This window comes from Phaenicophaeus curvirostris, chromosome 8 (assembly GCF_032191515.1).
Source record: "Phaenicophaeus curvirostris isolate KB17595 chromosome 8, BPBGC_Pcur_1.0, whole genome shotgun sequence".
Taxonomy (NCBI): Eukaryota; Metazoa; Chordata; class Aves; order Cuculiformes; family Cuculidae; genus Phaenicophaeus; species Phaenicophaeus curvirostris.
Window position 1 is genome coordinate 5,120,922 of NC_091399.1, and position 15,792 is coordinate 5,136,713.

The following is a 15,792-nucleotide window of genomic DNA, read 5'->3' on the forward strand; positions in this document are numbered from 1 at the left end:
CCCAGTTATACAGGTGCTCCAGGCTTTGCTGAGTGCTGTCAGGCAACCCTGTCAAGCAATGCTTCCCTCACCTTTCCATCACCCAGTGCTGTGGAAGAGTGCTTCTCCTTAAGGAAATGACTGCACTTTTCCTGCTAGTAATAGAAAAAGACCACATCATACATTTGATGATTTGGAGGAAGTATTTTGCAGGTTATATGTAAGAAGCTAACCAGTAGGGTTGCAGCATATGATGTATATTAAAGGCACAGTATGTTGAAGACACACTTTAAGGCACATTAGCTGGGAAAAATAATTGTAGATGCTGGGGCGGGGAGGGTGGGAAAGAGTAATTTTTTAGAAATATATTCTCAGACTGTAGTATTTACAAGTCAAGCCTTGTTTTTTCTTTTTAAAAGGATGAATCTTTATTCCTTGGTATTTAATATCAAATTTTGTACAAGGTTCCTAGGAATTACAGACACTTGGATTGTCATGAACAAAAACCCTTTGGATTTAGTTTACTCTAGGTACATGATAAAGCAGGAAGGATTAGCTTTAAGGGAACGGGTAAGACACAATCACTGTTGGCCTATCAGTGCAGGGAGATAAGATGTAATCACTTGTTAGTTTGTAAGTGCAGGGGAAGAGAACATAAGCAGATGAACCTGGAAATAATGGAAAATTGAAATGGAGAATAATGGCAATAAAGCAAAGATCAGAAAATGTTCCCTCTGGCATTTTAGCTGTTTTGGAAACAGCAGGATTCCTGGTGGGAGTGTTTGTTCTTTATTCCTTGGTTTTAGTCAGATATATATTGGCATATGTGTTGCTTTTATTACTCTAAAACTTGCTGCACTATTTCAAGTGCAGTGTGATATTTTTCCTAAGGTTTCCTATTTCTTAACAAAAGATTTTAAAGCTCTTGTGTAATCATTGAAATTGTGTTCTTTACATAAATATTGATATATTCTTTTTTACTCAAAGTGCCAAAGGCTACTGTTTTTAATAATGGCTTATCAAATTATATTACGTTAGAGAGCAGAAAAATGTAATAATATATACATTGGAACTCAGACCTCTGCATGTATATTTGATAAGGAGCCTTTTGTAAAATTACTCTTTGTTTACATTCCACTGATACCTTAATTTAAAATTAATCAAATAAATTGACAGGTGACATCTTCTTAGTGTTCTGATTTTCTTACTTGCTAACAGGCACGAATTTCTTTGTTAGGCTGTGCTTTACTGAGAAAAGAAAATACTGAAAAATAAAATATGTTTTTAAATGAGAATTCTCTATATAAAGTATTGTGTTTAATAAAATGTTATGCAATGTTTTCAAATGGAAAAGAATTTGTAAATTGCTATAAATGTATTTTGTTAAGTACAGATCAATGCTACCGTGTGAGTTTATTGTGCTAACATCATGAAAATAAAGATAAAATTCCTCATTGATGTTCAGTCATGTCTGGTGAAGCAAAGTCTCATTCCCCACACCATCATTATTCAATATTAGGTATCTCATAAGACAAAATATTGGTCATCAGTGGGAAACCTCAAAAGTTGTAAGAAGTTACAAGGAACAGTGTCTGAACAACCTTGTCTCTATCCAAAAAAAATTTTACAAAAAAATAGAAAGTGATTTGGAAACTAGTCCATATGAAGACACGTGTGGTAGATCATTCTGCAGAACCAGGTGCATTGCTAAGCCTCTAAACCAGCTTGCTAGTGTTGGACACCTTGCTAGCTGCTGGACACAGTGAGCCTCACCTTGGATGGTGAATGAGAACAGGGCAGATGTCAGGAGCAAACCTGAGAGGAAGGGTTTTCGCCCAGAGAAGAAGTTAGGATGCAGAGGAAGCAGGAGTCATTATGTGACACACACCCTTTGCTGGCAATAGCAACAAATGTTACACATAGAAGTATGCTGTCAAAAACACTGTCTTATCTAGAAGCCACACAAGAACAGCAAACGCTGTCTCCAACTCTGTCTTGAAACGCCCTGAAAGAGGGCAACAGCAGTTCCTGGGATGGAAAAGACTGGCTCTAGCTGAGGCATCCACAAACATTGCCAATGGCATAAAAAGGATCATGGGGACTAATGGGGCCCCAGCAATACAGTGCAGCAAAGCAAACTGACTCTGGGAAGCTTTTCAACATATGCCTGGCCTTTGTGCAGGCTGCCACTTTGTAATTGCGTGTACTTCTAGCAGGTGACCTACCTCGGTTAGGGTGGTAGACGGACAGCTGATGGCCCCACTGGCTCCAGCCAGGCACTGGCCTGCGGAGTGCTACAACATCATCAGATACATGCTGTGCTCCCAGTGAAGCCACGCTGGGGCTTACTGGTGTCACCCCAAACTGTGATGCAGATCTGGGTCAGTTGGCAATCCCTGTCCCAGGACTTTCATGACAATTAAAGATGGGCCACCTCGGGCAAAAGAGAACTGTAAAACATTTTGTTGTCTCTTAGAGAAAGGGAAGCATATGGTATAGTTGAGACACTACACACTCTGAGATGACTGAAGGAGATCTCTGCTTGTGGCTGGGCTTGGACAATGTCTTGAGCCCACTGCAAGAGTAGCCAGTTTCAGAAGCCTCTCCTTTGACCAACAGCAGATGCTGATGAGGCAGCAGGTTATCTGCCAGAGCAGAAGACTGCCTTGAACAAGGCTGTGTGAGGCACGAGGGCTGGGGATCAAGATTAGTGTCCCACCCTCTAGGACATGCACTGGGAGAGCTACAGGTAATGATGGCCTGGGTATGGGTCAGAGAGACCCTGGGAAGGACTGTAGGAGAGTAAAACAGATCCTGCTCGACTATGACTCTGCTGAAAGCTGACATCGAAAACAAATCTGATGAGTTCCCCTTTGAGAATAGCACCTTCCATGGACTACAAAGAGGCCTAGACAATCAGTTGAAACATTTTAAAAGGCGCATTTTAAACATCTAAAGTTAGACTAAAAATGAAGTCCCCCTCTGAAGGGTACATTTGATGTAGAGGCTATACCTCTGCTGACAAACCTTATCTTATTCTCTTAAACTATTCTGGCTACTGCAACAGTGTCTCTAAACTAGGAGAGCTCACTGTGATCCAGATTGATGGCTGTATCTAATTATGCATAGGACTTTTCAGAGGTATGAGTGATTAAACCGAAACATAAATCTATTTTGTGCTGGATTTTAAAAGAGCTTCAGAGGTCTTGATATAAGAAGCCACGTTAGAGAAGATTGTACCATAATCAGTTTTGTATTGATTTATGAAGACCTTTTATATGACAGATCAGTGCATAGCTAATTTTGCAGGAACATTTTAAAGGCATTACAATTCTAGTTCATAAAGTTGTGAATAAAATCTCATCACAAATCTTACAGCACAGAACATCAAGCATTGGACAAAACTAGCAAGTGTCTCCATACTGCACATTCAAAATGTAAGGGAACTCCAGCTGCATGCGTGTGCATACACATGCACATGTAACACAAAGCTAGTGTGTTCAAGCCAGGATTTAGAAAGAGAAATACTCTCTTTGCAAATACTCTCTCTCTGCAAATACTCTCTATAATTTTTTTCTGCTTTGTATGCAATAATCTCTTCAGGCATTCCAAATATGCTTAAAGACATTATTTGATTATACCTCCCATAGAAGAAATTTGTTCCTCGAGCAGTTTGCTATAAAGCATAATAGGAAACTTGCACATCCCATGGCTGAAAAAAGAATTGCTAAGATGAGAAGTCATCCAGAACTCAAGCAAGTCTGTTCAGACCTAGAAAGCACCTCTTATGTCTGAGAGGAAAAAAAAAAAAAAGAAAAAATAATCCAAACCTTTTTATCTTTTTTTCTACTTTTCCCCCAAATAATCTCCCCTTTTTCAAAGGCCAACTGTCATTCAGCTTTTTCCAACTATACTACTTTTCTACTGATGCTTAGAGAGAAATGAGAGTCATGGGGATTTGTGGATCTGTCAAGTCTCTGCAGCTGTTAAATGATGCATAAGGGAAAGCTCTGCTCTCTCACCAAATCATTCAGAGGAGACTGGAGCATAGCCGGGTGCGATGTGATCAACAGAATTTGATTCTTTTCCTACTTCGTTCCTGCTTCAAACCGAGCTTGCTGATTGCAATGTCTTTTCCTATACTGTACTGGGGCCTGAAAACTAGCTCTGCTCAGAGAATAACATCACAGAGTAGATGTCAAAATAATCAGTGTTCATGATGTTTATCAAGCAGAGTAGGCAGACAATTAGTACAATCAGCGCTTTCTTAATCCGTCTTAAATTATTCATTAAATAATAATAATTGAAGACTGGATCACTGTAAAACAAGTAATTTTTTCCATAGTTAAGATATAAAATGTTCCTAGTTTACAAAGCTCCTCGAGCTCTTGTCACTGGGAGGAGGCAGAGGAGGAAATAAAGGAACTGGTAAGAGCATTTTTTAAGCTGTGAAGTGACAACAAGGAAGAAAAATAGCTAATTTAACACTAACACAGCTAACAACCTTGAGAATTCATGGGAGGAGCATACTGTCAGGTCAAGCTCACAGAGTGGATTTTTAGCAAGGACAATTAGGCAGTAGCAGTTGTGTGCCACTAAGCAGAGTTAGACTGTATAAATGGTCAGTTGTTATAAAGATAAACCCATAGATAGACATGGCAAGAGATCTGCTGCCATAGAAACAAATGTAGCTGCTAGATATTCTGCATCATTGTTACACTAAGGACAAACCCTGGATCACCAAAACGCCACAAACTGGATCTAATTCATTTTATTCAATAAGAATTTAAAATCTGAAACAGATACATGGTGATCGGTTATTGTAGATAATACAACATAGCTGCGCAGACTGGGCATACTTTCTAACAGGACTGATTAACAAGTGGAAAACCTGAGATGAAAAACTCTAAAAAATTAATGATTAAACGTCATTCAGAAGCTTTAATCATGAGTCCAGAATGCTTTGCATCCTCAGAAAAATGAGGGAAAGAAGCTGTAGTGCCTGTTCCTTCTTTTCTTATACTGGCAAATGCTCTATGGCAGCCACAGGGTGTTTTACTTGTGCAGTTTTTGTACCTATTTCCCAGAGAAGTAGTTCAAATTCCATATTTCTAATGCAAAAGCATTTCTCCTTTCCCTATCTATGTTACATTCTCGTACATAAGCAATCAAACTGTTAGAGACAGGCACTACAACACTGTACATCTCATCTTCTATTACAGCCAGTCTTGTACCAGTCTTGTAAAGGCTTACCAGCCAGTTTCCCCTACAGTGCAACTGCTTCATGTGGAATCAATGAACTCTTTGAACAAAGAAAAATAAGACAATGTCTAAATCATGGCAGAAACTGGAATTTAAAGCTTTCTTTTAGGAAAAATGGTAATGACAACAGTTCTTCAATGCTGAAATGTTATTTTTTTTGCAGTCAGTATCTCATTTTTTATAATTCTAGAGTGAAAAATGTGTTTGTTTTAAAATTATGACACCATGCAGCATTACACTATCCAGAAAGAGTTTAGCATTGATATATAGCTGATAACATTGAATTTTGAGCCCACTTGATTCTTTCTTCCATAAAAGGACTTCACCACATGAAAAAAATTATTAGTATAATAACCTACAGGGAGAGATGTAATATCTGTTATGTGTATTATATTTAAGGCACAAAGATGACATTTCATTAATGTTATAACCTTCTTCATCTGAATACATCTTTGCTGAGTGCTGCCAGTTCCTTTTAGAATTCTGATGATATTGCTTAAATGGGAAAAAAATAATAGATGTTGAAAATTATTCAGTTTTGCTCTCTTCTGTGAGACCACATTTAAATATGCTCCTACACGGATTTCACTGCATAATGGTACTCAGTGTCAGCAGCTTACACAGTAATGCTGCTTTGTATTAAAAAGTATGAATTGACCTTATGTAAACTGCAACCATTCTTTCCTGCATTAATGAAAAGATCTTTCCTCTTTCTTGAACAAGAAATTCAATAGAATTAAGAAGCTATCAATCCAGAGGTTCAGATATTTGTGGTGATTACACATTTCTGGCACCAACACCATAGTACAGTCTATGCAAGCAGAAGCTTCTGGATATTACCATCACGGATCTATCATGTGAAATATAAAAGCATTGAAAGTACTTTCAATCTGTGTCTCTAGATATACACTTTCCAAATATGGAAGCAATGCACATTTCAAGACATTTTGCTGAGCATCCAGTTGGTTCTGATGACTCTTCACCTTGCTGAGAAAAGGACTGCTTTTCGGCTAAGCATCGTTGGTCTCTGGGAACATATTATGCTACATCTCTGTTGACTATATTGTCTCTCCACTGAACATAAAGTTCAAATCTATGAGTCTTCTGCTCCTAAGTGCCTGAAAGGAAACTTAAGAAAGAAAACTCTCCCATATGGGTTGGCCTTGTTTTCACTCCTTAAGATTGTCTGGTATATGCCAGAATAATGAGTGCTGATTAAGGAGATGAGACAAAAGGACTGAAGGTTTGTATAATGTCTGTTGGTATTTTACAAACTGTCATCTGCATCATCTTAAAAAAAATAAGGATGTTGTGACTCTTGGGACAGTGAAGAGTCAGTTATAATGAACAAGATACTTTAACTACCACAGTTGGTGTTAAAAATTTCTGCAACTCTGTATGTTAGCTAACATAATCCTTCAGTGTTTTCAGGACATGAATTCCGCTGCATTGACTGGAAGCAGATAAATCTGGGAGAAATGTATACTGTCAATTTAACTCAAGATTAAATACCTCATATGTTGAAACCTAATAGGGAATCTTCTAGCTGCTGCTACCACTTACAGCTAGGCCCAGGTAACAAATCCTGACATGACATAATGTCAAAGTATGGCATACACATGGACACATATATGACTGATGGGTGGATTAAATTAATTTCTAAAAGATTAAAAAATAAAAAGAAACATTCCCTTGGAATGACTGGAATTACTTGACAACCATCAATAAGAAACCAGACACGCTCTTTAGTAAGACTATGTAAAACCTGTGGATTCACACAGACTCTGTCCAGCCCTGGCTCTCCCTGTCCCTGCATAAGTAGTTTGTGTGAGGCTTTGGGCTTTGAAAATTGTTAGCAACAGGAGTCTATGAAATTTCAAACCTGGAACAGTAGTAACAGAAATCAGTGATTAATCAGCATGGGAATTGCTGACAAACAACAAAACAAGGAAAAAAGGGAAAGATAACAAGGTCTGGAAACCTTTGCTGTCTCCATGCAATAGGTTGTGTTTACTTGTTTCTTCCTTTTACCATATCATCTTTTTCCTTAGATTGCACATGTTCTGGAAAGTACAGTCTCCCCTTATGTTTGTCATTATATAGTGAGAAAGATAGTGGTTGTAAACTGTATAGATGGCCATAATATGTATGTCAAGAAGTGACCCTAGAGGCTAGTCCTCGCCAAGCATTTAATGTGCTAGCAGGGCAGGTGCTGCATAACCCAACAGAAACTGCCATCCCACACACACTGAGACAGTATTGGGCACTAGCGTATTGGCAATATGAATCACTGGCAGCTTTATCCCCCTTTGTCTGTAGAAACAAAAGCCGACCGATGCACACTTCTGGCAGGCTGATACTGCTTCAAGGGGCTTATTTTTAATACTCTCCCTTCTTCTGTCCCCACTAAGAGAGGACAAAAAGATTTTACAGAAGGATAGTGCAAATGAAGTGCAATACCATCACATGTAGTTTTCAAAACCAGAGGATGTCTTCCAAAATAGATCAAATAATCAGTACTAACAAAACAATCAGTGCAAGCAAGGGCTAATTATTAATCTGTGCTAACGAATGAAAGCAGCAGCATTTCAGTTGCCCCCTTAGTGTTAAAATTCAAAATCTTGAAATAAGAAATGTTCTGGCTGGAACCTAGCAAATGTCCTTACCCTCTCTCCCACTAATCTGTCTTTCATGCCCATCAAATCCAATTGACTGACAGGCAATTTGTATGAGCCTCTGTGCTATCTAAGATCCAGTAATTCCTTCTTTTAGAAAGCCTTTTATTCCTGCTTACTGTAAGAGACTAAAAAATGTGTCTGTGTGAAGAGAACAGGTAAATCTGGCAGAAAGTAACCCATCAGCCCCCATTAGCACAGCTCTGGGGTATGGCAGCGGGGATGGACCAATGGCCACAACTACTCATAGCCCCTTTCTCATCATTTTACTTAACCTCTCAAGAGACAGTGGATGATATCTTTTGGCCCAATTAGCTTCTAAGTCTTGTCAGACTATCTTATCTCAGACTTAGTTGAGATTGTTTGGACAGATAGCACTATAGAGTTAAAAATACTGAGAATGACACATTTTATGACATGAATTGGTCATTTCTTCAAGGAAGAGGAAGGATTATTTCTCTGTTACCATTTCGCCAGGAACAGAGAAAATGAGTGCTTCTTTTTCTTTTATGGAAGAGCCTTGATTTCAGGATTGAGGGAAAAGAGAAGCATCTGCTGGTAACCAAGGCATCTTCTGAATAGCACAGGACTTTCAGTTAAAACCCTAAGAGATATTTAGAACTTATGTCTTATTATGGCAATTATTTCAGATAACAGGAAATTACAAAGCCTGAGGTATGGGAAGGCTTTCATCACACCATGTAGTGTTCATATTATAATCCCTCCCTAGGAAAGAACTTGCTTGACAAATACTATAAATAGAAGCCTACATAAGAGGATAAATAATTCTTCATCTGCTGATAAATTCTGGCAGATCATCTTTCCTATGCAACTTGAGTGAAAGATATAATCAGAAAATCCTTGATGTGTTAATGGGCAAATAGCATTCAATCTGAACTTCCCTGACAGATACTGAAAGCTTTAAGATCTTAATTTACATTTTCCTCTTTGTCAGTGAGGTAGTATCACTGAACTCTAAGCATCATATTGACATAGGACTGTGGTTGGTTGATTTGTTTGTTTTATTTTTTCACCCTATTAATGTTAGCAGAGTTATTGTTATTCCAACTAAATTCAGCATGAATTCTAAACTGTTTTTTGTCAAGGAGGTTGGTTGCTCTCTCAGATGAGAGAGAGGGTTAGAATGAATCCTAAGCCATTCATTAAATCAATATACAAACCCCAAAATTTCTTATCAACTGCCACACTTGTTCTTTAGTCAGTCACTGTGTCAATTTCAAATGCACAAGCAGGTAATACTGGAGAAAAAAAAATATCTACTGCCTCCAGCTGTAATTCCATTATGTAATGATTGCTGTAGTCTCCAAACTAAGAATTTCAGCTAGTCTCATTCCTTATAGAGACTGAAGAAATTTTTAGGCAAGGCTTTTAGATGTCTATACAAGCATATGTCATTAAATTGAACCTAGAAATGGAAACAGATACAATCTCCACAGCTTCTTTACTTCTGTCCTGCTGGTTTGCAGGGAGAGAGGGTGAGCAGTGCTGAAGATGAATGAGAGGAATATTCCTCCTTTTCTGTCAGAGCAATTATTTTTAGAATCACCATGCTGCTGACAGTTTGAGGCCTGTTATGATGGCAGATCCGAAAAATCAGAACAACATACCTCTAGTGTACAAAAGGATAAAAATTTCTAAGAGATTTAAAAATACATGAATGCATAACAACCTGTCTTCCAAAAAATCTTTCACTGAAGCCATGGGGGAAGGAAAAAAAAAGTAATAAAGGTTTTAACCATGTGACATGGCCACATTTTTCAGATATTTATAGATATTTTATGGAACAGCTAAGGGGTTTTTTTTCCATTTTTGCCCATGAAATGAAATATTTAAAATAAAATTATAATAGTTCATATGCAAAATGAACCTTCCATGCCAGATCTCTGAAGAATAATGATGCTAAATATAAAATGTTACCAAGGAAACCGAATGGAACAGAAATTAGCAATAGGGTCTGATCTACAGCCAGTGAAATAAATGGGAACAGGATCAAACCACACTGAGGAAAATAAATCTGTACTCCAGAATCTTCTCCTTTCACATTTCAGTGGCTTCTGTTCCACATTTGTGAAGAAATCAGTTTGAGCTGAAATAACACATAACCTGTCAATAGAAGCCAGGTTCCTAAGATTCACTGTGCTGGATACTGTGAATTCAGCAACACAAGCTTTTCCATGGTCACTTTTAAGAGGACTTTGGCCCATCTTTTCTCCCTTCTCCTTTACAGCTACAAATCTGAAAGGTCTTTACCTTGTAGAAGAAGCGTGATGTTAGGCAGGAGGCACAGGTAGCAGGTGACAAAGGTGAATACATGGGTGGCTGATGGAGAAAAGGGGACAACTGGCTGGATAACTCTCTCAGCAAGAACACAAAAAAAGGAAGTCACTTCATGGGAAGGAGGAATGAGAGTGAAGTCCAAGTTCCAGTGCTCAGGTTGAGGCTGACATAGCAAAGGAAGTTCAGTTGTAAAATGGTCTGTGTTTCTAAATTAAGATAAAGAATTCAACAAGGATAGAAAGATGAACTGGCTCAGTTTGCTTTCAGAACTAAAAGGTATTGTCCTTGACAACATTTTTTTGCTTTATTTTTGTGTCATTGACAGCTGGTGTTATTAATTACTTGGCTAATGTTTCATGGTCCTGGGGCCATAGGCCATAACTCTGCAGTTTTGGAGACAAAGAACATGAAAAATGGGGGAAATCCCATTGAATAAAATCCACCTCACTTTGTTCCACCAGTAACAAAAAGGCACAGATGCACTTAGGCCAAGTTCTCAGGATCCCCAAAACTGTATTCTTACAGCACTAGGCCAAAGATACAGACATGCAAAAGAGACTTTTGTTAAATACCCATCATTGTCCTATAACAAAGCCAAAAGCCCAGATGCAATCTTTGCACAGGAACCACTCCACTAGCAGCCCATCAGACCAAATATTTGTATATGCAAATATCGTAATTGTGATCCATTAGAATTCTTACATAATTATGCCCACTTGAATGTGAACAAGATTCTGTAATTTTACTCTTGACAGAGACCTGTTCTTGGATACCTCTAACTGATTAGCTCTGCATTTTACTCAATTCTAGTTTTCTTAGTGATGTTTTGTTTTCCAGTGCAATGACTTTTTTACCAAGTCTGGTTTAAGGATTCTTTTTTCTAGCAATATAGGAAACCTTGTAATACCTTATTTCACCACAGCTGGCTACTCTTTACACACTGTCATGCTAATTTTTTAAACTGCTTTCAGGGTAGGGGAGAAGGAGAAACAAGAAAAAAATCCTGATAAGCAGTTCAGCATGTCCTGTTAAATCAAGAATGAGATAGATGCTTCTCTTGTTTACATCAACGCAATCCCACTTAGGTGTAAAGACCTTTATACTGGCAAAGGCAGGGGAATACTTCAGCCATAAGTATATTACTGTTAAAGTGACAAGCATGATTTTGCCAAAGCACTCTGCCTGAGGACTTGCAGAGGAGTTAAATCATATCTCTCTTCGATGGAAAGAGAAGCAGATACCAAATTATTTCTTAAATACAATTTCAAACTTAAAACAGGACTTACTTCATGTAGATCTGCAGTAAGGTTTGTTTTAAAGTGAATGGGAATGTTGACATCTACAAAGCTGAAATAGATTTCCTATCCATTTCTTCATAAGCAGCTCAAAGGCTGGTTTATCTGTGTTCGAAATTCCCCATTCCAAAGTCAATCTCTTGTTTAAAAGTCAGTCCTGGTCTTCCATATAATGTTATTGCCATTATTGCAATTACAAAACTCTGTTAGCATCTCTGGTTAGAAAACAAATCCAAAATACAGCTCCTGGCATGGCTTTTTTTCAACTGTCTGAATTTTCCCTTACACAGGCGTGAACAAGAGTCCCAATAGCACCAACTGGCTACAAGAGGTACCCGAGGATGGCCTGCACTGCACTGATCTACCCCTTAGTGTAAGGGCTAATAACTTGAGTCAGGTTTACATAACTAAAATCTCATCTGTTCTTTCATTTATATTAACAGCTCTTCCATCTTACATTTCTAAACTCCTTCTAAGAAAGTCAAAAGGTGGCGAAGTATTCAGGATAAATTTCATTAAGACAGGGTAATGTCAGCATACAGATACACACATTCATGAGAAGTACAGAGTCACCCACCCCAAAGTGAAAAAAACCCAAACTTCTCTATTTCTGAATAAGTCTGTCTGTTTCTATAAAATAGCCAATTCAATATTTTCAGACAGAAGACATTACTTCAGTATTGAATTATTTACAGAGAAGTACCACTACTCCAGACTTGATATCTCCATCCCACATTTGCTAATTTTGGCACCACTCTCAATCTTATTTCCTCACCTCACCCACGACTTCACTGTGGTGTTGGTATCAGAGATCACTGCCACAACATCCATTCCTACTCTGTGATGGCAGAAGCGCTCCCCAGTTTGCACTATTGCCCCCAGCCGAAGAAACCTTAATGTCTAGGTGCTTCTTCAGAAGAGTGAAAGCTTAATACTTACCAAAGTAACTACCCTAATACCTATTTGTCCTTGAGGATCTGATTGTAAAACTCCTCTGGAGAAGGAGTCTCTAGACTTTCTCTACATAAACCCTACAACAAAAAACGCTGAAGAAAATCTGTATAATCTGTATTGTCCACGACACTGACAGTTTCGCAGAAATCAAGGAAGCTGAAACTCACAGAAGGCACATTGCCTGATAGGAGCGTACTGCCACCTATGAAGTACATGAGTTCCACGCAGTGATGTCTAGTAGCACATTGCACAGTGCATCTTCAAAGCACAGGGGTAGCATAATTATTTGATTCTTGTAGCCCTGTAGTGAACAAAAAAATGATCATTGTACCACTATATATAGTATATACATAATAATCAAGAAGAATGAGTTATGAAGTTTACTATGCTTATAGGGCCTTCTCAAATCTCTAATCATTTAGTTTCTCTTCTGCAGTTCAAAGCTTTATCTCTCACACAGGTATTATGTAAGCTGTATTTGGTATAAAAGTTAAAAAAATTCCTGTATTACTGGCCACATAGTGACTAAGCACATCAAATCATCAGCTAACACTGAAAATCCTTAGGGAGTTTACCTAATTCAGAGTTCTGAATTCTGCTGAAGAAGCACTGCAATCATACAGGGAAGAGAAAAGAAAGAGAGGAGGAGAGGAGAGGAGGGGAGGGGAGGGGAGGGGAGGACACAGTTCCTACTCAAGGAACTTTGCGCATAGGCAGGGACTCTGCAAAGGCACAGAAACTTTGGTGTAAATATCCCCTTGAACTTATGATACCCTTAGATTCTGAGCAAGTGTGAGCTGTGTCTGTTTTATGTTTGTACAATGAGTTCATGAACCTTATTGAGGTTTCTAGGGGCTACTATAGCACAGATATATATTAAGCAGTAATGATTATTATGCTATTCTGGTTTTATTCTACTTCTTTTGGGTTACACTTATTGAAGTCAGCTGCAGTATTTCTGTTTTAAATTTTTGGGAAGCTTTTAAAGATGTCACTGCATTTTAATGAAAGGAATCTTAATTCGTCCTCATGCATAAAGTACTGTGATTTTTAAATTAGAAATAATAAATCAATTTTCAGCTGAAAAGCAAAAACTATTTGTCATTTCTATCAGATAGAATTACCAAAACAAATACACAAGAAAGAAACACCTAACATTTAAATCCAAAAGTACAAAATGTTTCTTCTTCTTGCCTGAGTCACTTTACATTGGTCAAGTAGGAGGGTAGGAGTTTGGCCTGTTAAAAAATGATGCTGTTCTTAACATGTCTGATTCATGATATCATGATTAACGATATCATGATTCATGATAATTTGGCTGTGCTAAATCAACACAAGCTATTCCAGCTTAAGAATACCGTCATGAGTACAGACAGAAATCCTCAAATCTCAAAATAAAAGTAAGTAAATCAGTGTCAAATAAGGTCTGAGTCAAGGTCCAGTGTTGTCAAATGACACAGCTTTTGAAAGGAATTTCAGTTCCAACTGGGTGACCTCAAGAAATCAGTTAGCTCAGCGATATTTTTGTCATCATGAATTCTTTAAATAGAAATCTGAATTATTTCTGTACAATTATTCAGCATCTGCAGTTGCATTGTTGAAAACCTACACTTCTCATAGTGGCTTTGAGTTCTCAGGCTGTGCTGACAGACACAGACGTCTGAGAGTCTCCATCAGAATCTCAACACTGTTATGAATTAGTCATAGTGAAACATATACAGCTCAGTGCTACAAATCCCATTGTGTTCTAAAGACTAGCTTGCAACTAAAGTATAGAATCATGGAATCATAGAAACACCAGGTTGGAAAAGACTTCTTGGATCATCGAGTCCAACCGTTCCTATCTGCCACTAAACCATGTCCCTGAGCACCTCGCCTGCCCATCTTTTAAACACCTCCAGGGATGGTGATGCAACCACCTCCCTGGGCAGCCTCTGCCAGTGAAAATTTCTTTCTGATATCTAGTCTGAACCTCCCCTGGTGGAGCTTGAGGCCATTCCCTCTTGTCCTGTCCCCTGTCACTTGGGAGAAGAGGTCAGATCCCTCCTCTTTACAACCTCCATTCAGGTAGTTGTAGACAGCAATAACGTCTCCCCTCAGCCTCCTCTTCTCAAGCCTAAACCACCCCAGCTCCCTCAGCTGCTGCTCATAAGATTTGTTCTCAAGCCCCTTCACCAGCCTCATTGATCTTCTCTGGACATGCTCCAGAGCCTCAACATCCTTCTTGTGATGAGGAACCCAGAACTGAACACAGGATTCAAGGAGCGGTCTCACCAGTGCTGAATATAGGGGGAGGATAACCTCCCTGGACCTGCTGGTCACGCCGTTTCTGATGCAAGCCAAGATGCCATTGGCCTTCTTGGCCACCTGGGCACACTGCTGGCTCATGTTCAGTCGGCTGGCAACCAACACCCCCAGGTCCTTCCTCTCCAGGCAGCTTTCTAGACAGACTTCTCCTAGTCTGGAGCTGCATAGGATTGTTGTGCCCCAAGTGCAGGACCCGGCATTTGGCCTTGTTAAACCTCATGCCATTGGACTCAGCCCAGCGGTCCAGCCTGTTCTCAGATCCCTTTGCAGAGCCTCCCTACCCTCCAGCAGATCCACACTTCCACCCAGGTTAGTGTCATCCATAAACTTACTTAGGGTGCATTTGATCCCCTCATCCAAGTCACTGTACAGGGCTGGACCCAGCACTGAGCCCTGGGGAACCCCACTTGTCACTGGCCTCCAGCTGGATTTCACACCATTTCCCACCACTCTCTGGGCCGGGCCAGCCAACCAGTTTTCCGCCCAGGAGAGTGTGTGCCTGTCCGGGCCAGAGGCTGACAGTTTCCCAAGCAGAATGTTGTGAGAGACTGTGTCAAAGGCTTTACTAAAGTCCAGGAAGATACATCCACAGCCTTTCCCTCATCCAGCAGCCGAGTCATTTTGTCATAGAAGGCGATCAGGTTAGTTTGGCAAGACCTGCCTTTTGTGAACCCATGTTGACTGGGCCTGATCACCCAGTTCTCTTGCATGTGCTTCATGATAACACTCAAGACCACCTCTTCCATGACTTTTCCCGGCACTCAGGTCAGACTGACAAGCCTGTAGTTTTCTGGATCCTCCCTGCGACCCTTCTTGTAGATGGGCACAACATCAGCCAGCCTCCAGTCCAGTGGGACTTCCCCAGTCTTCCAGGACTGTTGGAAGATGATGGAAAGGGGTTTGGCCAGCACATCTGCCAGCTCCCTCAATACTCTTGGGTGGATCCCATCTGGCCCCATAGACTCGTGAATGTCTAATTGGCCAAGTAAGTCTCTAACCGCCTCCTCTTGTATCATGGGAGC